Source organism: Ranitomeya variabilis, chromosome 2, assembly GCF_051348905.1.
Source record: "Ranitomeya variabilis isolate aRanVar5 chromosome 2, aRanVar5.hap1, whole genome shotgun sequence".
NCBI lineage: Eukaryota > Metazoa > Chordata > Amphibia > Anura > Dendrobatidae > Ranitomeya > Ranitomeya variabilis.
Window position 1 is genome coordinate 21,185,552 of NC_135233.1, and position 27,097 is coordinate 21,212,648.

Genomic DNA, 27,097 nt, shown 5'->3' on the forward strand with positions numbered 1-27,097 from the left:
ATCACGGCAATATATTGTATGTGAAGTTTTAGTTATTCATCTTGTGTACATGACACAATAAGATCGCATTGAACTTGGACACAATCTAAACTATCAGGTGGTATCTTTTTCTTCCTAAATTCAAAACGTGCAGCTATAAGAATCCACCGTCATATCTTATATGTACATGTGGTCCTTTTTTTCCCTGAAGTTCTTGTAACTTCGAAATGCGTAGAATGAAGCCACAATCTATTATTAAACCACATACGGACTGATACAGTGCCTTGCGAAAGTATTTGGCCCCCTGGAACTTTCCAGCCTTTTCCCACATATCAGGCTTCAAACATAAAGATACAAAATGTAAATTTTTGGTGAAGAATCAGCAACAAGAGGAACACAATTGTGAAGTTGAACGAAATTTATTGGTTGTTTTAAATTTTTGTGGAAAATCAAAAACTGAAAAGTGGGGCGCGCAATATTATTCGGCCCCTGTAACTTAATACTTTGTTGCGCCACCTTTTGCTGCGATTACAAGTCGCTTGGGGTTTGTCTCTATCAGTTTTGTACATGGAGAGACTGAAATTCTCGCCCATTCTTCGTTGGCAAACAGCTCGAGCTCAGTGAGGTTTGATGGAGATCGTTTGTGAACAGCAGTTTTCAGCTCTTTCCACAGATTCTCGATTGGATTGAGGTCTGGACTCTGACTTGGCCATTCTAACACCTGGATACGTTTATTTGTGAACCATTCCATTGTAGATTTTGCTTTATGTTTGGGATCATTGTCTTGTTGGAAGACAAATCTCCGTCCCAGTCTCAGGTCTTTTGCAGACTCCAACAGGTTTTCTTCAAGAATGGTCCTGCATTTGGCTCCATCCATCTTCCCATCAATGTTAACCATCTTACCTGTCCCTGCTGAAGAAAAGCAGGCCCAAACCATGATGCTGCCACCACCATGTTTGACAGTGGGGATGGTGTGTTCAGGGTGATGAGCTGTGTTGCCTTTACGCCAAACATATCGTTTGGCATTGTTGCCAAAAAGTTTGATTTTGGTTTCATCTGACCAGAGCACCTTTTTCCACATGTTTGGTGTCTCCCAGGTGGCTTGTTGTTTATGGATATCTTTGAGAAATGGCTTTCTTCTTGCCACTCTTCCATAAAGGCCAGATTTGTGCAGTGTACGACTGATTGTTGTCCTGTGGACAGACTGTCCCACCTCAGCTGTAGATCTCTGCAGTTCATCTAGAGTGATCATGGGCCTCTTGGCTGCATCTCTGATCAGTCTTCTCCTTGTTTGAGATAAAAGTTTAGAGGGACGGCCGGGTCTTGGTAGATTTGCAGTGGTATGATACTCCTTCCATTTCAATATGATCGCTTGCACAGTGCTCCTTGGGATGTTTAACGTTTTGGAAGTCATTTTGTATCCAAATCCGGCTTTAAACTTCTCCACAACAGTATCACGGACCTGCCTGCTGTGTTCCTTGGTCTTCATGATGCTCTCTGTGCTTCAGCCAGAACGCTGAGACTATCACAGAGCAGGAGCATTTATACGGAGACTTGATTACACACAGGTGGATTATATTTATCATCATTAGGCATTTAGGACAACATTGGATCATTCAGAGATCCACAATGAACTTCTGGAGGGAGTTTGCTGCACTGACGGTAAAGGGGCCGAATAATATTGCACGCCCCACTTTTCAGTTTTTGAATTTCCACAAAAATTTAAAATAACCAATAAATTCCGTTCAACTTCACAATTGTGTTCCACTTGTTGTTGATTCTTCACCAAAAATTTACATTTGGTATCTTTATGTTTGAAGCATGATATGTGGGAAAAGGTGGAAAAGTTCCAGGGGGCCGAATACTTTTGCAAGGCACTGTATCTCTTCAATCAGTCAGAAGCAGAGGATTTTCACTAAACATTTCTTCTGGATATAAATCTGTATGTAGTGAGCTCCCTCTAGTGGTGAATGAAAACACAAAAGTCATTATCTCAGTAAATTAGAATACTTTATAACACCGGCTTGAAAAGTGATTTTAAAATCTGAAATGTTCCCTACTGAAATGTATGCTCAGTAAATGCATTCAGTACTTGGTCAGGCTCCTTTGCATCAATTACTGCATCAATGCGGCGTGGCATGGAGGCGATCAGCCTGTGGCGCTGCTGAGGGGTTATGGAAGCCCAGGTTGCTTTGATAGCAGCCTTCAGCTCGTCTGCATTGTTGGGTCTGGTGTCTCATCTTCCTCTTGACAATACTCCATAGATTCTCTATGGGGTTAAGGTCAGGCGAGTTTGCTGCCAATCAAGCCCAGTGATACTGTTGTTTTTACACCAGGTATTGGTACTTTTGGCAGTGTGGACAGGGGCCAAGTCCTACTGGAGAATGACATTTCCATCTCCAAAAAGCTTGTCAGCAGAGGGAACCATGAAGAGCTCTAAAATATCCTGGTAGACGGCTGCGCTGACTTTGGTCTTGATACAACACAGTGGACCTACACCAGCAGATGACATGGCTCCCCAAACCATCACTGATGGTGGAGACTTCACACCAGACCTCCAGCAGCTTGGATTGTGGCCTCCACTCTTCCTCCAGACTCTGGGACCTTGATTTCCAAATGAAATGCAAAATTTACTTTCATCTGAACACAACACCTTGGACCACTGACAACAGTCCGGTTCTTCTTCTCCTTGGCCCAGGTAAGACGCTTCTGGCGTTGTCTGTTGGTCATCAGTGGCCGGACACAAGGAATGTGACACTTGTAGTCCATGTCCTGGAGACATCTGTGTGTGGTGAAGCAATGACTCCAGCAGCCGTCCACTCATTGTGAATCTCCCCCCAATTATTGAATGGCCTTTTCTTAACAATCCTTTCCAGGCTGCGGTTATCCCGGTTGCTTGTGCTCCTTTTTCTACCACACTTTTTCCTTCCACTCCACTTTCCATTAATCTGCTTGGATACAGCACTGTGTGAACAGCCGGCTTCTTTAGCAATGACCTCCCAGAGACTGCAGACAGGCAGCAGGAATACTGGAAACCGCAGGCAGGAACGTCCAAAAGACCATAGACAGGTGGGATTCTGGAAACCACAGGCAGGAAGGATATGTCCAAGAGACTGCAGGAAAGGAGGCGAGATGCTGGAAACCAAGGCAGGCGGGAGATGTCCAAGGCTGGCAGACAAGCAGCCGGAATGCTGGAAACCACAGGCAGGACATGTTCAAAAGACCGTAGGCAGGTGGGATGCTGGAAACATCAGGAAGGCGGGAAACTTCCAGGAGACTGCAGGCAGACAGGCAGGATGGGAGATGCTCTGGAAACCACAGACAAGGAGGCGGGATGCTGAAAACAGCAGGCAGGTGGGATGCTGGAAACCACTAGCAGGCATGAGATGTCTAGGAGAAGGCAGGAAAGGGGAAGGGATGCTGGAAACCGCAGGCAGGTGGGAGACGTCCAGGCGCCACAGGCAAGTGGGATGCTGAAAACTATAGGCAGGCAGGAGACGTTCTAGAGACTTCAGGCAGCAGTTGAGCAGGAAAAGGGGCACAGAGAAACTCAAGCGTTTAACAACACTGAAGTCTCAATACTAGGACATGGGTGCGTGTCTTGGTGAGCCTTATATAGGCCCGAGCGGTTGATCACATGGAAGTACTCCAGACCATCTGCAAAGCTTGCAGTGAAGCACAACAGAGTCTAGTGGACCTGGGTGGTGGAAAAAGGCAGGGATCAGAGACAGGAACGTATCAGGGAGCATCACATTAAGGGGGCAGTGTGGCTTGTAAGTTGTGCAAGTGCAATGTTACAAATATCCACTTGGTGGCAGCAGAGACCCGATAACTTAAATCACTCATCCTGTTTGATATAATAGTGCTGAAGCGTAATAAGAGGGGCCGCGGCCCATAATAGTCACATATAGGACTGTAGATGTCTCCAGAGGGTCTATGCACTGGTGATTATAAGGGAAAGTGTCTGTCAGACAGAATATGTGATGCCGCAGAGACACTGAAAATCCTGCCAAGAAGAGCGAGGAGTCCTGGGGGTGATGATCCGGCCCCGTAGATCCCTGATCTCACATCATCCCGTCTGTCTGGGATCACAGAAGGATCCGCCCAAGCCTCATACACAGAAGATCTGGGGTCAGGTCTCCAAGATGTTTGGCACCAACTCCTGCCGAGATCCTCCATAACCTGTGTACAAGTGACGAGAAGAAGTGATGGAGGCGACGGGCAGTCACCAGATACTGATGATGGAGGTGACGGGCGGTCACTAGATACTGATGATGGAGACAACAGGTGGTCACCAGATACTGATGATGGAGGTGACGGGCGGTCACTAGATACTGATGATGGAGGCGACGGGCAGTCACCAGATACTGATGATGGAGGAGACGGGCGGTCACCAGATGCTGATGATGGAGGTGACGGGCGGTCACCAGATGCTGATGATGGAGGTGACGGGCGGTCACCAGATACTGATGATGGAGGTGACGGGCGGTCACTAGATACTGATGATGGAGACAACAGGTGGTCACCAGATACTGATGATGGAGGTGACGGGCGGTCACTAGATACTGATGATGGAGGCGACGGGCGGTCACCAGATACTGATGATGGAGGTGACGGGCGGTCACCAGATACTGATGATGGAGGCGACGGGCAGTCACCAGATACTGATGATGGAGGAGACGGGCGATCACCAGATACTGATGATGGAGGTTACGGGCGGTCACCGGATGCTGATGATGGAGGTGACGGGCGGTCACTAGATACTGATGATGGAGGTGACGGGCGGTCACTAGATACTGATGATGGAGGCGACGGGCAGTCACCAGATACTGATGATGGAGGCGACGGGCAGTCACCAGATACTGATGATGGAGGAGACGGGCGGTCACCAGATGCTGATGATGGAGGTGACGGGCGTTCACTAGATACATATTGGAGTTCATTTCTCTTTTCTTCATTCACTGTGCATTTTGTTGTTTTATAAAAAATAAACTATTATCACTACAATATTTTACTCATGAAAGGGTCTTACTTTACGGCATTTTTTTTCACACCTGCAAAAACGTTTGCACAGTCCTGTGACATAATACATTACAAATATATGACATCATGTATATGGGGGAATTTAGCTTTATATGGGGCATGCGATAGCAATTTATTTTGCTGAGTTTTCTGACATCAAAAGTAACAATTTGTCAAGAGACGAATTTGCTAAGAGATCGGAGGCTGCTGAGATTTGCAGTAATAAATCAGCCTCTTGTAATGCCCGGGTCCACCAATAGGGGGCCCCATCTCTTCGCTAATATTACTGGGGTCCGGACAACTTGTTACTTGCAGGATTTCCCCTGACTTTATATATATTATTGGATTATATATTTCTGCCTTGTGGTCGGGTTCTGGGACACTCTCGTAAGAACCGTGACACTCTGACCACACGGTCACTATCACATGTCTGTGGTGGGGCGAAAAGTAAGTGAACCCCTTTCATTATCTGGCGTGAGCATTTTGTGGAATAATATCTCCATCTAAACGTTTCCGGCAGTTGCTGACGATTATTGCACTTTGGATGGAGGAATTTTAGCTGATTCCTCGCTATAAAACAGCGTCCCCTCTGCGACATCAGTGGTTTCCTCCATGACCTGTTCGCTTCTGGCCCTTACACAACATTTAGGATTGCGCTCAGGACTGTGACTCGGCCGTTCCGGAACTTTATCCTTTGGAAACCTTTCATTTGTAGAACAGTTTGAGTCGCTGTTTTGGACCCCCGATCTCCTGGACACAGGTCTGGACATTTTCCTTTAGAAATAGCTGATAAAATTCAGACCGTTGCTCACATAAACCAAAAAGCTCGGTCTCATCCATACACAAAACATTATTCTAATAGATAGCCTTCCGGCTATTGGAGGGAGTGGTTTCCTCCCTGGAGTTCTGCCATGCACACCCTTCAGGTTCAGCATACTCCTGGAGTCATGAACATTAGCTAATGTGAGAGAGGCCTTTAGTTGCTTAGAGGTGACCTTGGGTCCCTTTGTGACCTCGTAGACTTTTTACACCGTGTTCTTGGAGTGATCTTTCTTGGTTGACCAATACTGGGGATTGTAACAATGGTCTTGAGTTTCCTCCATTTGTACATAATCTGACGGACTGTGGATTGCTGGAGTCCAAATTCTTCATGGATGGTTCTGTAACCTTTTTCCAAGCAGATGAACATGATCCACTCTTCTAAGGTTATCAGAAGTCTCCTTTGTCCATACACTTCCACAAGCGTGTATAAAAGATCAGACTTAGATAAATTCATTCTTTAGATGCACCAGGTCGCCCACTCTCTATCGCCTTCAGGTTATCTGCTAATCCTAGGGGTTCACATACTTTTGCACATTGACAGATGTGAATCTACTACTCATTTTTCTATGCGGTTCTTTGTCTTATTTTAATACTGTGAAAACGGATTTAGTATTAGGTCAGATTTATGCAGAAATGTGGAAAATCCTGAAGGGTTCACAAACTTTTGACCCCCACTGCATACGAACTGTGTGATTTTAGGGATTGCCACGATGCGTTTTTTTCCATTCTGCTCCTTCTTTAGACCAGGTCCAGCCATCATGATTACCTGCGAGATGGAGCTGATAATGGGGGAGGAGGAAGATGTGGGGGGCACAAGATCTGTGACTGTGGGGGGGATCTATGTCATAATCTACCTCAGAGCCCAAAATAGGAAAAAATAAAATCACGAGAAATAGCGCGTTTCCAGAAATAGCGACTCCTCATCATCAGCGAGTGAGAAGGGGGTGGAAGCGAGCGCGAAGGGGGGGACGCTGCAGTTAACCCCGCTTGTGCTGGAATCACTCAGCTCTCAGCACACCCGGGATTTCTGCATCTTCCCAGAGGTCTGTGCCTCCTCAGCTCTGCCCATCCTGAGCTTCCAGGTTCATGGAAAGAACGTCATACGTACAATGGTAACCTATAACGTGAAGAAATGTCCACATATTAGTATCTCAGTACTTTCCGTAGCAGCTGCGGCCCCTACCTACTATTACGTGCCGAGATGCTGATAAAAATGGAAACAGGAAGTGCGGCCATATTTCATTATTAATCCTCTTCTTACAAACATATGGTAAATTGGTAATTCATTATTTGAAGAATATGCTGGGGTGTTCCCTGTATACGGCGGGTGTTGTGGGGTGTTCCCTGTATACGGCGGGTGTTGTGGGGTGTTCCCTGTATACAGTGGGCCTTGTGGGGTGTTCCCTGTATACAGCGGGTGTTGTGGGGTGTTCCCTGTATACGGCAGGTCTTGTGGGGTGTTCTCTGTATACGGCGGGTCTTGTGGGGTGTTCCCAGTATATAGCAGGTCTTGTGGGGTGTTACCGGTATACGGCAGGTCTTGTGGGGTGTTCCCTGTATACGGCGGGTGTTGTGGGGTGTTCCCTGTATGCGGCGGGTGTTGTGGGGTGTTCCCTGTATACAGTGGGCCTTGTGGGGTGTTCCCTGTATACGGCAGGTCTTGTGATCTGTTCCCTGTATACGGCAGGTCTTGTGGGGTGTTCTCTGTATACGGCAGGTCTTGTGATCTGTTCCCTGTATACGGCGGGCCTTGTGGGGTGTTCCCTGTATACGGCAGGTCTTGTGATCTGTTCCCTGTATATGGCAGGTCTTGTGGGGTGTTCTCTGTATACGGCAGGTCTTGTGATCTGTTCCCTGTATACGGCGGGTCTTGTGGGGTGTTCCCTGTATACGGCAGGTCTTGTGATCTGTTCCCTGTATACGGCAGGTCTTGTGGGGTGTTCCCTGTATACGGCAGGTCTTGTGATCTGTTCCCTGTATACGGCAGGTCTTGTGGGGTGTTCTCTGTATACGGCGGGTCTTGTGGGGTGTTTCCTGTATATGGCGGGTCTTGTGGGGTGTTACCGGTATACGGCAGGTCTTGTGGGGTGTTCCCTGTATACGGCAGGTCTTGTGGGGTGTTTCCTGTATGCGGCGGGTCTTGTGGGGTGTTCCCTGTATGCGGCGGGTGTTGTGGGGTGTTCCCTGTATACAGTGGGCCTTGTGGGGTGTTCCCTGTATACGGCGGGTCTTATGGGGTGTTCTCTGTATACGGCGGGTCTTGTGGGGTGTTCCCTGTATACGGCGGGTCTTATGGGGTGTTCTCTGTATACGGCGGGTCTTGTGGGGTGTTCTCTGTATACGGCAGGTCTTATGGGGTGTTCTCTGTATAGGGCGGGTCTTGTGGGGTGTTCCCTGTATACGGCAGGTCTTATGGGGTGTTCTCTGTATACGGCGGGTTTTGTGGGGTGTTCCCTGTATACGGCGGGTCTTGTGGGGTGTTCCCTGTATACGGCGGGTCTTGTGGGGTGTTCCCTGTATACGGCGGGCCTTGTGGGGTGTTCCCTGTATACGGCGGGTCTTGTGGGGTGTTCTCTGTATACGGCGGGCCTTGTGGGATGTTCCCTGTATACGGCGGGTCTTGTGGGGTGTTCCCTGTATACGGCGGGTCTTGTGGGGTGTTCCCTGTATACGGCGAGTCTTGTGGGGTTTTCCCTGTATACGGCGGTTCTTATGGGGTGTTCTCTGTATACGGCGGGTCTTGTGGGGTGTACCCTGTATACGGCGGGTCTTGTGGGGTGTTCTGTTGTGAATTCCGCTCTTGGGCTCCCTCCTGTGGTTTTGAGTGGTATGGCTGCTTCTTGGATTTAGCATCAGCAGCTGTTCTCACTGATCGTCTTTCTGGCTCGGCTATATTAGTCTGGCCTTATTCCTAATTCAATGCCAGTTGTCAATTGTTGAGCTTGGAGTCATGGCTCTCTGAGGATTTCCCTGTCACTCTGACCATTTCAGCAAAGCTAAGTCCTTGCTTGTCTTTTTGCAGTTCACTTGTGGACTTTGTTGTTTGGCATTTTCTATGTTTTGCTCATTTGTCCAGCTTATCAGTATGGATCTATTTAGCTAAGCTGGAAGCTCTGGGCAGCAGAGTTTGCCCTCCACACCTTTAGTCAGGTGTGGAGATTTTTGCATTTCTCTGCGGTGGACTTTTTCTAGTTTTTATTACTGACCGCACAGTTTTCTGTCCTGTACTAATTCTGTCTAGCTAGTAGTGGCCTCCTTTGCTAAATCTTGTTTCATACTACGTATGTCATTTCCTTCTCCTCTCACAGTCATTATTTGTGGGGGGCTGTCTGTCCTTTGGGGATTTTCTCTGAGGCAAGATAGCTTTCCTGTTTCTACCTTTAGGGGTAGCTAGATCTCCGGCTGTGATGAGGTGTCTAGGGAGTGACAGGAACATCCCACGGCTACTGCTAGTGTTGTGTTAAGATCAGGAACTGCGGTCTGTATAGTTACCACCTGCTCAGAGCTAGTCGCATGTCGCTCCTTAATCACCAGACCATAACAGTACAACTGGCCAAAAATGAGCTGAATGCATCTCAAAAGAAGGAAAAGAAAAAGAGTTCTGAGCCATTTTTTTTTCTTTAGTCTGTTTTGTCATTTTCCTTCCTCTTAATCTCTGGGTGGATTTCGGCGCGGACATGGATGTTCAGGGTTTGTTTTCTCGTGTGGATCAGCTTGCTGCAAGAGTACAGAGTATTCAAGATTATGTTGTTCAGACTCCGGCCTTAGAGCCTAGAATTCCTACTCCGGATTAGTTTTACGGGGATAGAACTAAGTTTTTGAACTTAAAAAATAACTGCAAATTGTTTTTTGCTCTGAAACCCCGTTCCTCTGGTGACCCCATTCAGCAAGTAAAAATAGTTATTTCTCTGCTGCGTGGTGACCCTCAGGACTGGGCATTCTCCCTTGAGTCAGGGGATCCAGCATTGCTTAATGTAGATGCATTTTTTCAATCGCTCGGATTATTGTATGACGAACCTAACTCTGTAGAGCATGCTGAGAAAACACTGTTGGCCCTGTGTCAGGGTCAGGAAGCGGCAGAATTATACTGCCAGAAATTTAGAAAATGGTCTGTGCTCACTAAATGGAATGAGGACGCTCTGGCAGCAATTTTCAGAAAGGGTCTTTCTGAAGCCCTTAAGGATGTTATGGTGGGGTTCCCCACGCCTGCTGGTTTGAGCGAATCTATGTCCCTAGCCATTCAGATTGATCGGCGCCTGCGTGAACGCAAAGTGGTGCACCATATGGCAGCATCCTCTGAACAGAGTCCTGAGCCTATGCAATGTGATAGGATTCTGACTAGAGCAGAACAGCGGGGATACAGACGTCAGAATGGGCTGTGTTTTTACTGTGGTGATTCAGCTCATACTATCTCTGATTGCCCTAAGCGTATTAAGAGGGTCGCTAGATCTGTTACCGTCAGTACTGTACAGCCTAAGTTTCTCCTGTCTGTGACCCTGATTTGCTCATTGTCATCTTTTTCTGTCATGGCATTTGTGGATTCGGGCGCTGCTCTGAACTGTCCACTTAGAATTTGCCAGGCGCTGTGGTTTTTCCTTGCAGCCTTTGCAGAGCCCTATTCCCTTAAGGGGTATTGATGCTACACCGTTGGCCAAGAATAAACCTCAGTATTGGACTCAGCTGACTATGTGCATGGCTCCAGCACATCAGGAAGATTGCTGTTTTCTGGTGTTGCATAATTTACATGATGTTGTTGTACTGGGTTTTCCATGGTTACAAGTACACAATCCAGTGCTGGATTGGAAATCTATGTCTGTGACTAGTTGGGGTTGTCAAGGGGTACATAGTGACGTTCCTTTAATGTCAATTTCCTCTTCCCCCTCTTCTGATGTTCCTGAATTTTTGTCAGATTTCCAGGATGTATTTGATGAGCCCAAGTCCAGTTCCCTTCCTCCACATAGGGACTGTGATTGTGCTATTGACTTGATTCCTGGCTGTAAGTTCCCTAAGGGCCGACTTTTCAATCTGTCTGTGCCAGAACATGCCGCTATGCGGAGCTATGTAAAGGAGTCTTTAGAGAAGGGGCATATCCGGCCGTCTTCGTCACCATTGGGAGCGGGATTCTTTTTTGTTGCCAAGAAGGATGGCTCCTTGAGACCCTGTATTGATTATCGTCTTCTTAATAAGATCACGGTCAAATTCCAATACCCTTTACCTTTGCTCTCTGATTTGTTTGCTCGGATTAAGGGGGCTAGTTGGTTTACCAAGATTGACCTTCGAGGGGCATATAATCTTGTTCGTATTAAGCAGGGTGACGAATGGAAAACTGCATTTAATACGCCCGAAGGCCATTTTGAATACCTGGTGATGCCTTTCGGGCTTTCTAATGCTCCTTCTGTATTTCAGTCCTTTATGCATGATATTTTCCGCAATTATCTTGACAAATTCTTGATTGTGTATTTGGATGATATTTTGATTTTTTCCAATGATTGGGAGTCTCATGTGAAGCAGGTCAGGATGGTATTCTAGATCCTTCGTGATAATGCTCTATTTGTGAAGGGGTCTAAGTGCCTATTTGGAGTTCAGAAGGTCTCTTTTTTGGTGTTTATTTGTTCTCCTTCGTCTATAGAAATGGATCCTGTTAAGGTCCAAGCCATTTATGACTGGATTCAACCCACATCTGTGAAGAGCCTCCAGAAATTTTTGGGCTTTGCTAATTTTTATCGCCGTTTCATTGCCAACTTCTCCAGTGTGGTTAAACCCCTGACTGATTTGACGAAGAAAGGCGCTGATGTGACTAATTGGTCCTCTGAGGCTGTTGAGGCCTTTCAGGAGCTTAAACGCCGATTTACTTCTGCCCCTGTCTTGCGTCAGCCGGATGTTTCTCTTCCTTTTCATGTTGAGGTTGACGCTTCTGAGATTGGGGCAGGGGCCGTTTTGTCACAGAGGAATTCTGATGGTTCCTTGATGAAGCCATGTGCCTTCTTTTCCCGAAAGTTTTCGCCTGCGGAACGCAATTATGATGTCGGCAATCGGGAGTTGTTGGCTATGAAGTGGGCATTTGAGGAATGGCGACATTGGCTTGAGGGAGCCAAGCACCGCATTGTGGTCTTGACCGATCATAAGAATCTGATTTACCTCAAGTCGGCCATGCGGCTGAACCCTAGACAGGCTCGGTGGTCCCTGTTTTACTCCCGTTTTGATTTTGTGGTCTCGTATCTTCCAGGTTCTAAGAATGTTAAGGCGGATGCCCTCTCTAGGAGTTTTTTGCTTGATTCTCCTGGAGTCCTTGAGCCGGTTGGCATTCTTAGGGAAGGGGTGATTCTGTCTGCCATCTCCCCTGATTTGCGGCGGGCGCTTCAGGAATTTCAGGCTGATAAACCTGACCGCTGTCCTGTGGGGAAGCTGTTTGTTCCTGATAGATGGACAAGTAAGGTAATTTCTGAGGTCCATTGTTCTGTGTTGGCCGGTCATCCTGGGATTTTTGGTACCAGAGATTTGGTGGCTAGGTCCTTTTGGTGGCCTTCCTTGTCACGGGATGTGTGTTCTTTTGTGCAGTCCTGTGGGACTTGTGCCCGGGCTAAGCCTTTATGTTCCCGCGCTAGTGGGTTGTTTTTGCCTTTGCCTTTCCCGGAGAGGCCTTGGACGCATATTTCCATGGATTTTATTTCGGATCTTCCTGTGTCCCAGAGGATGTCTGTTATCTGGGTGGTTTGTGACCGGTTCTCTAAAATGGTCCATTTGGTACCTTTGCCTAAATTGCCTTCCTCCTCTGATTTGGTTCCATTATTTTTTCAGCATGTGGTTCGTTTGCATGGCATTCCAGAGAATATTGTGTCTGACAGAGGTTCCCAGTTTGTTTCCAGGTTTTGGCGGGCCTTTTGTGCTAAGATGGGCATTAATTTGTCTTTTTCTTCGGCGTTCCATCCTCAGACAAATGGCCAAACTGAGCGAACTAATCAAACCTTGGAAACCTATTTGAGATGCTTTGTGTCTGCTGATCAGGATGATTGGGTGGCTTTCTTGCCATTGGCCGAGTTTGCCCTTAATAATCGGGCCAGTTCGGCTACTTTGGTTTCGCCTTTCTTTTGTAATTTTGGTTTCCATCCTCGTTTTTCTTCAGGGCAGGTTGAGCCTTCTGATTGTCCTGGTGTAGATTCTGTGATGGACAGGTTACAGCAGATTTGGACTCATGTGGTAGACAATTTGACGTTGTCTCAGGAAAAGGCTCAGCGTTTTGCTAACCGCCATCGGTGTGTTGGTCCTCGGCTTCGTGTGGGGGATTTAGTCTGGTTATCTTCTCGTCATGTTCCTATGAAGGTTTCTTCCCCTAAGTTCAAGCCTCGGTTTATTGGTCCTTATAAGATTTCTGAGATTATCAATCCAGTGTCTTTTCGTTTGGCCCTTCCAGCCTCTTTTGCCATCCACAACGTTTTCCATAGATCTTTGTTGCGGAGATATGTGGTGCCCGTTGTTCCATCTGTTGATCCTCCGGCCCCGGTGTTGGTTGAGGGGGAGTTGGAATATGTGGTTGAGAAAATTTTGGATTCTCGTTTTTCGAGGCGGAGGCTTCAGTATCTTGTCAAGTGGAAGGGTTATGGCCAGGAGGATAATTCTTGGGTGGTTGCCTCCGATGTCCATGCCGCCGATTTGGTTCGTGCTTTTCACTTGGCTTGTCCTGATCGGCCTGGGGGCTCTGGTGAGGGTTCGGTGACCCCTCCTCAAGGGGGGGGGGGTACTGTTGTGAATTCCGCTCTTGGGCTCCCTCCGGTGGTTATAAGTAACATTTTTGTGAATTCTGCTCTTGGGCTCCCTCCTGTGGTTTTGAGTGGTATGGCTGCTTCTTGGATTTAGCATCAGCAGCTGTTCTCACTGATCGTCTTTCTGGCTCGGCTATATTAGTCTGGCCTTATTCCTAATTCCATGCCAGTTGTCAATTGTTGAGCTTGGAGTCATGGCTCTCTGAGGATTTCCCTGCCACTCTGACCATTTCAACAAAGCTAAGTCCTTGCTTGTCTTTTTGCAGTTCACTTGTTGTGGACTTTGTTGTTTGGCATTTTCTATGTTTTGCTCATTTGTCCAGCTTATCAGTATGGATCTATTTAGCTAAGCTGGAAGCTCTGGGCTGCAGATTTTGCCCTCCACACCTTTAGTCAGGTGTGGAGATTTTTGCATTTCTCTGCGGTGGACTTTTTCTAGTTTTTATTACTGACCGCACAGTTTTCTGTTCTGTACTAATTCTGTCTAGCTAGTAGTGGCCTCCTTTGCTAAATCTTGTTTCATACTACGTATGTCATTTCCTTCTCCTCTCACAGTCATTATTTGTGGGGGGCTGTCCTATCCTTTGGGGATTTTCTCTGAGGCAAGATAGCTTTCCTGTTTCTACCTTTAGGGGTAGCTAGATCTCCGGCTGTGACGAGGTGTCCAGGGAGTGACAGGAACATCCCACGGCTACTGCTAGTGTCTGTGTTAAGATCAGGGACTGCGGTCGGTATAGTTACCACCTGCTCAGAGCTAGTCGCATGTCGCTCCTTAATCACCAGACCATAACAGTGTTCCCTGTATACGGCGGGTCTTGTGGGGTGTTCTCTGTATACGGCGGGTCTTGTGGGATGTTCCCTGTATACGGCGGGTCTTGTGGGGTGTTCCCTGTATACAGTGGGCCTTGTGGGGTGTTCCCTGTATACGGCGGGTCTTGTGGGGTGTTCCCTGTATACGGCCGTTCTTGTGGGGTGTTCCCTGTATACGGCGGGTCTTGTGGGGTGTTCCCTGTATACGGCGGGTCTTGTGGGATGTTCCCTGTATACGGTGGGTCTTGTGGGGTGTTCCCTGTATACGGCAGGTCTTGTGGGGTGTTCCCTGTATACAGCGGGTCTTGTGGGGTGTTCCCTGTATACGGCGGGTCTTGTGGGGTGTTCCCTGTATACGGCAAGTCTTATGGGGTGTTCCCTGTATACGGTGAGTCTTGTGGGGTGTTCCCTGTATACGGTGAGTCTTGTGGGGTGTTCCTGGTATACGGTGAGTCTTGTGGGGTGTTCCCTGTATACGGCAAGTCTTATGGGGTGTTCCCTGTATACGGTGAGTCTTGTGGGGTGTTCCCTGTATACGGTGAGTCTTGTGGGGTGTTCCTGGTATACGGTCGGGTCTTGTAGGGTGTTCCCTGTATGCGGCGGGTCTTGTGGGGTGTTCCGAGTATACAGCGGGTCTTTGTGGGCACATTATCATAAGAAGTAAACCATAACATAAAGGAAGAAGACCATCTGGTCAGATGAAACATATTTTACATGAGGAGGACGGCTAAGATGGGAAGAATACAAGTTAGGGTAGGCAGTGTGAGAAGGCAATGCTCTGCGGTGTGACGGGGCAATGCTCTGTGGTGTGATGGAGCAATGGTCTGCGGTGTGACGGGGCAATGCTCTGCGGTGTGACGTGGCACTGCTCTGCGGTGTGATGGGGCAATGCTCCGTGGTGTGACGGGGCAATGCTCTGCGGTGTGACGGGGCAATGCTCTGCGGTGTGACGGAGCAATGCTCTGCGGTGTGACGGAGCAATGCTCTGCGGTGTGACGGGGCAATGCTCTGCGGTGTGACGGGGCAATGCTCTGCGGTGTGACGGGGCAATGCTCTGCGGTGTGACTGGGCAATGCTCTGCGGTGTGACGGGGCAATGCTCTGCGGTGTGACGGGGCAATGCTCTGCGGTGTGACGGGGCAATGCTCTGCGGTGTGACGGGGCAATGTTCTGCGGTGTGACGGGGCAATGCTCTGCAGGCACATTGTGAATGTGTTATGCACCACTTGCCCAAACACTGTACAATCTGCACCTGATGGCAGCGGATTCTCTAATGGCAGCGCCTCTGTCAGCAGATCACAGGCGGCCGGAGGAAGGTGATCTGTCTCCAGACCTCATGGATCGTGTGTGGACTGTGCTGGAATCACGAGTCCGATCCCCGGAGGCCGCAGCGAGGACGAGCTACACGATAATGTCATCTGACTAATCCCTCACAGCTCCCCCTGGTGGCGGCTGCAAGAAGCCAAAATATGACAATTTGCGGCTCCATCCTCAGCTGAATAATAAACTTACGTAAAAATAATAGGAAACCTATGTGACAAGTGAGTACCATTAACTCTTTAAAACTCAAACCTTTCCCTTTTTCCCATTCTGCAAAAACTGAAGTGACGACAGTCGGGTCTGATGGGTACAGAGCAGCCCTGATGGCTTTATTGCTTGTATTTGCCTGTGACATTCCCAGCGCTCCTGCGTCTGACTCCATGACCTTAATATGTAACCAGAGAGGAGTACGGTGAAAAAGGAAAACACATCCAGGCAGTTACTGGCAGCAATAACCCCCCAAAACCAAAGAAGACCCCGACAGCTCCAGGACAAACCCAGTGACTCACATGTAAGTGTAAAAATCCATCACGTCAGCACTACAGCAATGGAGGCCAAGAGCCCATAAACACAAGACCACAAGCTGCCCACATGCAGGGCTGGACGTCATCAGAGACCACCACATGTCAGAGACCCCCGGGGAAGAATATCACTGCCCTGCGGGATATACGGCACTGACATACAGTACAGACCAAAAGTTTGGGCACACCTTCTCATTTAAAGATTTTTCTGTATTTTCATGACTATGAAAATTGTACATTCACACTGAAGGCATCAAAACTATGAATTCACACATGTGGAATTATATACTTAGCAAAAAAGTATGAAACAACTGAAAACATGTCTTATATTCTAGGTTCTTCAAAGTAGCCACCTTTTGCTTTGATGACTGCTTTGCACACTCTTGGCATTCTCTATCATGAGCTTCAAGAGGTAGTCACCGGGAATAGTTTTCACTTCACAGGTGTGCCGTCAGGTTTAAAGGGAACCTGTCAACCGCAAAATGGAAGATGAGCTAAGCCCACCAGCACCAGGGGCTGATCTCCAGCATTCTGTAATGTATCCTGTAATGCTGTAGATAAGCCCCCGATGTATCCTGAAAGATGAGGAAAAAAAGCTTAGATTATACTCACCCAGGGGCGGTCCTGGTGCAGTCCGGTCCGATGGGCATCGCGGTCCGGGGCCTCCCATCTCCTTACGATGACGTCCTCTTCTTGTCTTCACACCACGGCTCCGGGCCTCTCTGACCTTTCCCAAGGCCTGCGCACTGCAGTACTTTGCTCTGCCCTCAACAGGGCAGACAAAGTACGCCTGCGCCGGAGCTGCGGCGTGAAGACAAGAGGTCGTGATCATAAGAAGATGGGAGGCGCCGGACCGGACCGCGACGCCCACTGCAGCGGGAAAGCCCGAGTGAGTATAATTTAACCTCTTTTTCTCATCTTTCAGGATACATCGGGGGCTTATCTACAGCATTACTGAATGCTGGAGATAAGCCCCCGATGCTGGTGGACTTAGCTAACTTTCCATTTTGGGGGAGACAGGTTCCCTTTAATAAGTGGGATTTCTTGCCTTATAAATGGGGTTGGGACCATCAGTTGTGTTGTGCAGAAGTCTGGTGGATACACAGCTGATAGTCCTACTGAATAGAAGTTGTATTATGGCAAGAAAAAAGCAGCTAAGTAAAGAAAAATGAGTGGCCATCATTACTTTACGAAATGAAGGTCAGTCAGTCTGAAAAATTGGGAAAACTTAGAAAGTGTCCCTATGTACAGTGGCAAAAACCATCAAGCGCTACAAAGAAACTGGCTCACATGAGGACCGCCCCAGGAAAGGAAGACCAAGAGTCACCTCTGCTTCTGAGGATAATTTTATCCGAGTCACCAGCCTCAGAAATCGCAGGTTATCAGCAGCTCAGATTAGAGACCAGGTCAATGCCACACAGAGTTCTAGCAGCAGACACATCTCTACAACAACTGTTAAGAGGAGACTTTGTGCAGCAGGCCTTCATGGTAAAATAGCTGCTAGGAAACCTGTTGTGAAATTGGATTCTGGGCTCCCCCGGTGGCCACTGGTGGAATTGAACTTGTGTGCATCATCCTCTCTGTTCACCTGTTCCCATCAGGATGTGGGAGTCTCTATATAACCTTGCTCCTCTGTCAGTTTCATGCCGGTCAACAATGTAATCAGAAGCCTTTCTTTGCATGTTCCTGCTACTAGACAACTCCCAGCTAAGTTGGACTTTCGTCCTTGTTTGTTTTTGCATTTTGTTCCAGTTCACAGCTGCTGTTTCGTTACTGTGTCTGGAAAGCTCTTGTGATCTGAAATTGCCACTCTGGTGTTATGAGTTAATACTAGAGTCTTAAAGTAATTTCTGGATGGTGTTTTGATAGGGTTTTCAGCTGACCATGAAAGTGCCCTTTCTGTCTTCCTGCTATCTAGTAAGCGGACCTCGATTTTGCTAAACCTATTTTCATACTACGTTTGTCATTTCGTCTAAAATCACCGCCAATATATGTGGGGGCCTCTGTCTGCCTTTTGGGGAAATTTCTCTAGAGGTGAGCCAGGACTGTATTTTCCTCTGCTAGGATTAGTTAGTCCTCCGGCTGGCGCTGGGCGTCTAGGGATAAAACGTAGGCACGCTACCCGGCCACTGTTAATTGTGCGGCAGGTTTAGTTCATGGTCAGTTTAGATTCCATCTTCCAAGAGCTAGTTCTTATATATGCTGGGCTATGTTCTCTCGCCATTGAGAATCATGACAGTTTGACCGGACAAAAAAAGGGTTAAATTATTGGCTGAGAAAGGAGAGAAAAAAGAAGTCTGCTGAAAATTTTTTTTTTTTTTTTCTCTAGTTCTGAGTGTGCTCATAATTGAATCACTTGCTAGTCTGCCTATACTGCAGTCTTCCTCTCTTTCTCTCCTTCTAATCCTTGAATGGCTCTGTGTTCACCTGTTTGTAGTGTGTAGAGTGTAGCTACAGGTTTGAATAATCTCGCCACGAAGGTACAAAATTTGCAAGATTTTGTTGTTCATGCACCTATGTCTGAACCTAGAATTCCTTTGCCTGAATTTTTTTCAGGGAATAGATCTTGCTTTCAAAATTTTAAAAATAATTGCAAATTGTTTTTGTCCCTGAAGTCTCGCTCTGCCGGAGATCCTGTACAGCAGGTCAGGATTGTAATTTCCTTGCTCCGGGGCGATCCTCAAGATTGGGCTTTTGCATTGACACCAGGGGATCCTGCGTTGCTCAATGTGGATGCGTTTTTTCTGGCCTTGGGGTTGCTTTATGAGGAACCTCATTTAGAGCTTCAGGCGGAAAAAGCTTTGATGTCCCTATCTCAGGGGCAAGATGAAGCTGAAATATACTGCCAAAAATTCCGTAAATGGTCTGTGCTTACTCAGTGGAATGAGTGCGCCCTGGCGGCGATTTTCAGAGAAGGTCTCTCTGATGCCATTAAGGATGTTATGGTGGGGTTCCCTGTGCCTGCGGGTCTGAATGAGTCCATGACAATGGCTATTCAGATCGATAGGCGTCTGCGGGAGCGCAAACCTGTGCACCATTTGGCGGTGTCTACTGAGAAGACGCCAGAAAATATGCAATGTGATAGAATTCTGTCCAGAAGCGAGCGGCAGAATTTTAGACGAAAAAATGGGTTGTGCTTCTATTGTGGTGATTCAACTCATGTTATATCAGCATGCTTTAAGCGTACTAAGAAGCCTGACAAGTCTGTTTCAATTAGCACTTTACAGTCTAAGTTTATTCTATCTGTGACCCTGATTTGTTCTTTATCATCTATTACCGCGGACGCCTATGTCGACTCTGGCGCCGCTTTGAGTCTTATGGATTGGTCCTTTGCCAAACGCTGTGGGTATGATTTGGAGCCTTTGGAAGCTCCTATACCTCTGAAGGGGATTGACTCCACCCCATTGGCTAGTAATAAACCACAATACTGGACACAAGTAACTATGCGTATTAATCCGGATCACCAGGAGATTATTCGCTTTCTGGTGCTGTATAATCTACATGATGTTTTGGTGCTAGGATTGCCATGGCTGCAATCTCATAACCCAGTCCTCGACTGGAAAGCTATGTCTGTGTTAAGCTGGGGATGTAAAGGGACTCATGGGGACGTACCTTTGGTTTCCATTTCATCATCTATTCCCTCTGAGATTCCTGAATTCTTGTCTGACTATCGTGACGTTTTTGAAGAACCCAAGCTTGGTTCACTACCTCCGCACCGGGAGTGCGATTGTGCCATAGATTTGATCCCGGGTAGTAAATACCCTAAGGGTCGTTTATTTAATCTGTCTGTGCCTGAACACGCTGCTATGCGAGAATATATAAAGGAGTCCTTGGAAAAGGGACATATTCGTCCTTCGTCATCTCCCTTAGGAGCCGGTTTTTTCTTTGTGTCTAAGAAAGATGGCTCTTTGAGGCCGTGTATTGATTATCGGCTTTTGAATAAAATCACGGTTAAATATCAATATCCGTTACCACTGCTGACTGATTTGTTTGCTCGTATAAAGGGGGCCAAGTGGTTCTCTAAGGTTGATCTCCGTGGGGCGTATAATTTGGTGCGAATCAAGCAGGGGGATGAGTGGAAAACCGCATTTAATACGCCCGAGGGCCACTTTGAGTATTTGGTGATGCCTTTTGGTCTTTCAAATGCCCCTTCAGTCTTCCAGTCCTTTATGCATGACATTTTCCGCGATTATTTGGATAAATTTATGATTGTGTATCTGGATGATATTCTGATTTTTTCGGATGACTGGGACTCTCATGTCCAGCAGGTCAGGAGGGTTTTTCAGGTTTTGCGGTCTAATTCCTTGTGTGAAGGGTTCTAAGTGCGTTTTTGGGGTTCAAAAGATTTCCTTCTTGGGATACATTTTTTCCCCCTCTTCCATCGAGATGGATCCTGTCAAGGTTCAGGCTATTGGTGATTGGACGCAACCCTCTTCTCTTAAGAGTCTTCAGAAATTTTTGGGCTTTGCTAACTTTTATCGTCGATTTATTGCTGGTTTTTCTGATGTTGATAAACCATTGAGTGATTTGACTAAGAAGGGTGCTGATGTTGCTGATTGGTCCCCTGATGCTGTGGAGGCCTTTCGGGAGCTTAAGCGCCGCTTTTCTTCCGCCCCTGTGTTGCGTCAGCCTGATGTTGCTCTTCCTTTTCAGGTTGAGGTCGACGCTTCTGAAATCGGAGCTGGGGCGGTGTTGTCGCAGAGAAGTTCCGACTGCCCCGTGATGAGACCTTGTGCTTTTTTTTCCCGTAAATTTTCGCCCGCCGAGCGAAATTATGATATTGGGAATCGGGAGCTTTTGGCCATGAAGTGGGCTTTTGAGGAGTGGCGTCACTGGCTTGAGGGGGCCAGACATCAGGTGGTGGTATTGACTGACCACAAAAATTTAATTTACCTTGAGTCTGCCAGGCGCCTCAATCCTAGACAGGCGCGCTGGTCGTTGTTTTTCTCTCGGTTTAATTTTGTGGTGTCATACCTACCGGGTTCTAAGAATGTTAAGGCGGATGCCCTTTCTAGGAGTTTTGAGCCTGACTCCCCTGGTAATTCTGAGCCCACAGGTATCCTTAAGGATGGAGTGATATTGTCTGCCGTTTCTCCAGACCTGCGGCGGGCCTTGCAGGAGTTTCAGGCGGATAGACCGGATCGTTGCCCACCTGGTAGACTGTTTGTTCCTGATGATTGGACCAGTAGAGTCATCTCTGAGGTTCATTCTTCTGCGTTGGCAGGTCATCCTGGAATCTTTGGTACCAGGGATTTGGTGGCAAGGTCCTTCTGGTGGCCTTCCCTGTCACGAGATGTGCGAGGCTTTGTGCAGTCTTGTGACGTTTGTGCTCGGGCCAAGCCTTGTTGTTCTCGGGCTAGTGGATTGTTGTTGCCCTTGCCTATTCCGAAGAGGCCTTGGACGCACATCTCGATGGATTTTATTTCGGATCTGCCTGTTTCTCAGAAGATGTCTGTCATCTGGGTGGTGTGTGACCGTTTCTCTAAGATGGTCCATTTGGTTCCCTTGCCTAAGTTGCCTTCTTCTTCCGAGTTGGTTCCTCTGTTTTTTCAAAATGTTGTTCGTTTGCATGGTATTCCGGAGAATATCGTTTCTGACAGAGGGACCCAATTCATGTCTAGATTTTGGCGGGCATTCTGTGCTAGGATGGGCATAGATTTGTCTTTTTCGTCTGCTTTCCATCCTCAGACTAATGGCCAGACCGAGCGGACTAATCAGACCTTGGAGACATATTTGAGGTGTTTTGTGTCTGCGGATCAGGATGATTGGGTTGCTTTTTTGCCATTGGCGGAGTTCGCCCTCAATAATCGGGCCAGCTCTGCCACCTTGGTGTCCCCGTTTTTCTGTAATTCGGGGTTTCATCCTCGATTTTCCTCCGGTCAGGTGGAATCTTCGGATTGTCCTGGAGTGGATGCTGTGGTGGAGAGGTTGCATCAGATTTGGGGGCAGGTAGTGGACAATTTGAAGTTGTCCCAGGAGAAGACTCAGCTTTTTGCCAACCGCCGTCGTCGTGTTGGTCCTCGGCTTTGTGTTGGGGACTTGGTGTGGTTGTCTTCTCGTTTTGTCCCTATGAGGGTTTCTTCTCCTAAGTTTAAGCCTCGGTTCATCGGCCCGTACAAGATATTGGAGATTCTTAACCCTGTGTCCTTCCGTTTGGACCTCCCTGCATCTTTTTCTATTCATAATGTTTTTCATCGGTCATTATTCCGCAGGTATGAGGTACCGGTTGTGCCTTCCGTTGAGCCTCCTGCTCCGGTGTTGGTTGAGGGTGAGTTGGAGTACGTTGTGGAAAAGATCTTAGACTCCCGTGTTTCCAGACGGAAACTCCAGTATCTGGTCAAATGGAAGGGATACGGTCAGGAGGATAATTCTTGGGTGACTGCCTCTGATGTTCATGCCTCCGATCTTGTCCGTGCCTTTCATAGGGCTCATCCTGATCGCCCTGGTGGTTCTGGTGAGGGTTCGGTGCCCCCTCCTTGAGGGGGGGGGTACTGTTGTGAAATTGGATTCTGGGCTCCCCCGGTGGCCACTGGTGGAATTGAACTTGTGTGCATCATCCTCTCTGTTCACCTGTTCCCATCAGGATGTGGGAGTCTCTATATAACCTTGCTCCTCTGTCAGTTTCATGCCGGTCAACAATGTAATCAGAAGCCTTTCTTTGCATGTTCCTGCTACTAGACAACTCCCAGCTAAGTTGGACTTTCGTCCTTGTTTGTTTTTGCATTTTGTTCCAGTTCACAGCTGCTGTTTCGTTACTGTGTCTGGAAAGCTCTTGTGATCTGAAATTGCCACTCTGGTGTTATGAGTTAATACTAGAGTCTTAAAGTAATTTCTGGATGGTGTTTTGATAGGGTTTTCAGCTGACCATGAAAGTGCCCTTTCTGTCTTCCTGCTATCTAGTAAGCGGACCTCGATTTTGCTAAACCTATTTTCATACTACGTTTGTCATTTCGTCTAAAATCACCGCCAATATATGTGGGGGCCTCTGTCTGCCTTTTGGGGAAATTTCTCTAGAGGTGAGCCAGGACTGTATTTTCCTCTGCTAGGATTAGTTAGTCCTCCGGCTGGCGCTGGGCGTCTAGGGATAAAACGTAGGCACGCTACCCGGCCACTGTTAATTGTGCGGCAGGTTTAGTTCATGGTCAGTTTAGATTCCATCTTCCAAGAGCTAGTTCTTATATATGCTGGGCTATGTTCTCTCGCCATTGAGAATCATGACAGAAACCACTGCTAAGGACAGGCAACAAGCAGAAGAGACTTGTTTGGGCTAAAGAACACAAGGAATGGACATTAGACCAGTGGAAATCTGTGCTTTGGTCTGATGAGTCCAAATTTGAGATCTTTGGTTCCAACCACCGTGTCTTTGTGCGACGCAGAAAAGGTGAACGGATGGACTCTACATGCCTGGTTCTCACCGTGAAGCATGGAGGAGGAGGTGTGATGGTGTGGGGGGGCTTTGCTGGTGACACTGTTGGGGATTTATTCAAAATTGAAGACATACTGAACCAGCATGGCTGCCGCAGCATCTTGCAGCGGCATGCTATTCCATCCGGTTTGCGTTTAGTTGGACCATCATTGATTTTTCAACAGGACAATGACCCCAAGCACACCTCCAGGCTGTAAGGGCTATCTGACCAAGAAGGAGAGTGATGGGGTGCTACCCCAGATGACCTGGCCTCCACAGTCACCAGACCTGAACCCAATCGAGATGGTTTGGGGTGAGCTGGACCGCAGAGTGAAGGCAAAAGGGCCAACAAGTGCTAAGCATCTCTGGGAACTCCTTCACCATTGTTGGAAGACCATTCCCGGTGACGACCTCTTGAAGCTCATCAAGAGAATGCCAAGAGTGTGCAAAGCAGTCATCAAAGCAAAAGGTGGCTACTTTGAAGAACCTAGAATATAATTTTAGTTGTTTCATACTTTTTTTCTTAAGTATATAATTCCACATGTGTTAATTCACAGTTTTGATGCTTCAGTGTGAATGTACAATTTTCATAGTCATGAAAATACAGAAAAATCTTTAAATGAGAAGGTGTGTCCAAACTTTTGGTCTGTACTGTGTACACTGCAACTGTAGCCATATAACAGAGCCGGGGCGGAAAACCCATCAGAAGTCCGTATTACTGTAGTTATATTCTTGCACATAGGGGCACTATTATAGTAGTTATATTCTTGTACATAGGGGCAGTATTATAGTAGTTATATTCTTGTACATAGGGGCAGTATTATAGTAGTTATATTCTTGTACATAGGAGCAGTATTATAGTAGTTATATTCTTGCACATAGGGGCAGTATTTTAGTAGTTATATTCTTGTACATAGGGGCAGTATTATAGTAGCAATATTCTTGTACATAGGGGCAGTATTATAGTAGTTATATTCTTGTACATAGGAGCAGTATTATAGTAGTTATATTCTTGTACATAGGGGCAGTATTATAGTAGCAATATTCTTGCACATAGGGGCAGTATTATAGTAGTTATATTCTTGTACATAGGAGCAGTATTATAGTAGTTATATTCTTGTACATAGGGGCAGTATTTTAGTAGTTATATTCTTGTACATAGGGGCAGTATTATAGTAGCAATATTCTTGTACATAGGGGCAGTATTATAGTAGTTATATTCTTGTACATAGGAGCAGTATTATAGTAGTTATATTCTTGCACATAGGGGCAGTATTTTAGTAGTTATATTCTTGTACATAGGAGCAGTATTTTAGTAGTTATATTCTTGTACATAGGAGCAGTATTTTAGTAGTTATATTCTTGCACATAGGGGCAGTATTTTAGTAGTTATATTCTTGTACATAGGGGCAGTATTATAGTAGCAATATTCTTGTACATAGGGGCAGTATTATAGTAGCAATATTCTTGTACATAGGGGCAGTATTATAGTAGTTATATTCTTGTACATAGGAGCAGTATTATAGTAGTTATATTCTTGTACATAGGGGCAGTATTATAGTAGTTATATTCTTGTACATAGGGGCAGTATTATAGTAGTTATATTCTTGTACAGAGGAGCAGTATTATAGTAGTTATATTCTTGTACATAGGAGCAGTATTATAGTAGTTATATTCTTGTACATAGGGGCAGTATTATAGTAGTTATATTCTTGTACATAGGAGCCGTATTATAGTAGTAATATTCTTGTACATAGGGGCAGTATTATAGTAGTTATATTCTTGTATATAGGAGCAGTATTATAGTAGTTATATTCTTGTACATAGGGGCAGTATTATAGTAGTTATATTCTTGTATATAGGAGCAGTATTATAGTAGTTATATTCTTGTACATAGGGGCAGTATTATAGTAGTTATATTCTTGTACATAGGAGCAGTATTATAGTAGTTATATTCTTGTACATAGGAGCAGTATTATAGTAGTTATATTCTTGTACATAGGAGCAGTATTATAGTAGTTATATTCTTGTACAGAGGAGCAGTATAATAGTAGTTATATTCTTGTGCATAGGGGCAGTATTATAGTAGTTATATTCTTGTACATAGGAGCAGTATTATAGTAGTAATATTCTTGTACATAGGGGCAGTATTATAGTAGTTATATTCTTGTACAGAGGAGCAGTATTATAGTAGTTATATTCTTGTACATAGGAGCAGTATTATAGTAGTAATATTCTTGTACATAGGGGCAGTATTATAGTAGTTATATTCTTGTATATGGGACAGTATTATAGTAGTTATATTCTTGTACATAGGAGCAGTATTATAGTAGTTATATTCCTGTACATAGGAGCAGTATTATAGTAGTTATATTCCTGTACATAGGGAGCAGTATTATAGTAGTTATATTCATGTACCTATGGGACAGTATTATAGTAGTTATATTCTTGTACATAGGAGCAGTATTATAGTAGTTATATTCTTGTACATAGGAGCAGTATTATAGTAGTTATATTCTTGTACATAGGTGCAGCATTATAGTAGTTATATTCATGTACCTATGGGGCAGTATGATAGTAGTTATATTCTTGTACATAGGAGCAGTATTATAGTAGTTATATTCTTGTACATAGGTGCAGCATTATAGTAGTTATATTCATGTACCTATGGGGCAGTATGATAGTAGTTATGCACGACACTTGCATTACACTCGTCCGACTCTCCTGCATCAAAATTCAGACCAATTTTAACATATCTAGTGTGACTCCAGCCTAAGGCTCTCCATTATATGGAGCTGCCTGAATGCCAATTCTAAGGTGCTGTCCCTTTAATGAGGTGTAATGCCTTGTTAAGCCTGCAGGTGGCACTGTTGTCCTCGGTTCTCATTACTTCCAGGGTTTCATATCACAACCCGACCATAGAAAGTAAATGAAGGATCCGTCATCTCTGTGATGATTCTTCATGACAGTTTCTGATAGTTTTCACTTGATTTTCTCTTCTTTTTTTATATATATTATTTTAACTTTTTTCTTTTTGTAGGAAAAAAAAGGTTTATACCTGGAAACCATCAACAAGTAGGCCAGGTTCAGACAGCTCATGAGACCCACATAGATGTGAAAAGGGAGGACGTCAGCATGTCTGAGTAACAGATAGCGACATGCATATAGCTATACAATGTATTGTACTGTGAGCTTAGGCAATAATATACAGCAAACGTGTCTGTGATAGGAAAATGGCAATGGTGAAAAGGCGTTTGGGATGAGGGGGGGTAATATATTCTCTGCAAATGATCAAAAAAATCCAACATGGCGGACATCGAGTGTAAAGAGGTGGCATGGTAGAATACAGCAACATAATGTTAAAACATAAACATAAAGTCCCGGCCTCAGAATAACAGATCCAGAGCAGCAGCTTGCTGACTGTTTCCAGGTAGGCAATGGTAGGAAGCAGCAAATTCA

General features: G+C 46.1%; 1 long non-coding RNA gene across 1 annotated transcript; it reads left to right on the forward strand.

Annotated features, from left to right (window-relative positions):
- The first annotated feature begins 6,078 nt into the window (after positions 1-6,078).
- Positions 6,079-26,764, forward strand: LOC143809030 (uncharacterized). Its single transcript, XR_013222034.1, has 3 exons — positions 6,079-6,206; positions 15,998-16,223; positions 26,679-26,764. It is a non-coding gene; the product is annotated as an uncharacterized LOC143809030 (long non-coding RNA).
- Positions 26,765-27,097: the final 333 nt, after the last annotated feature.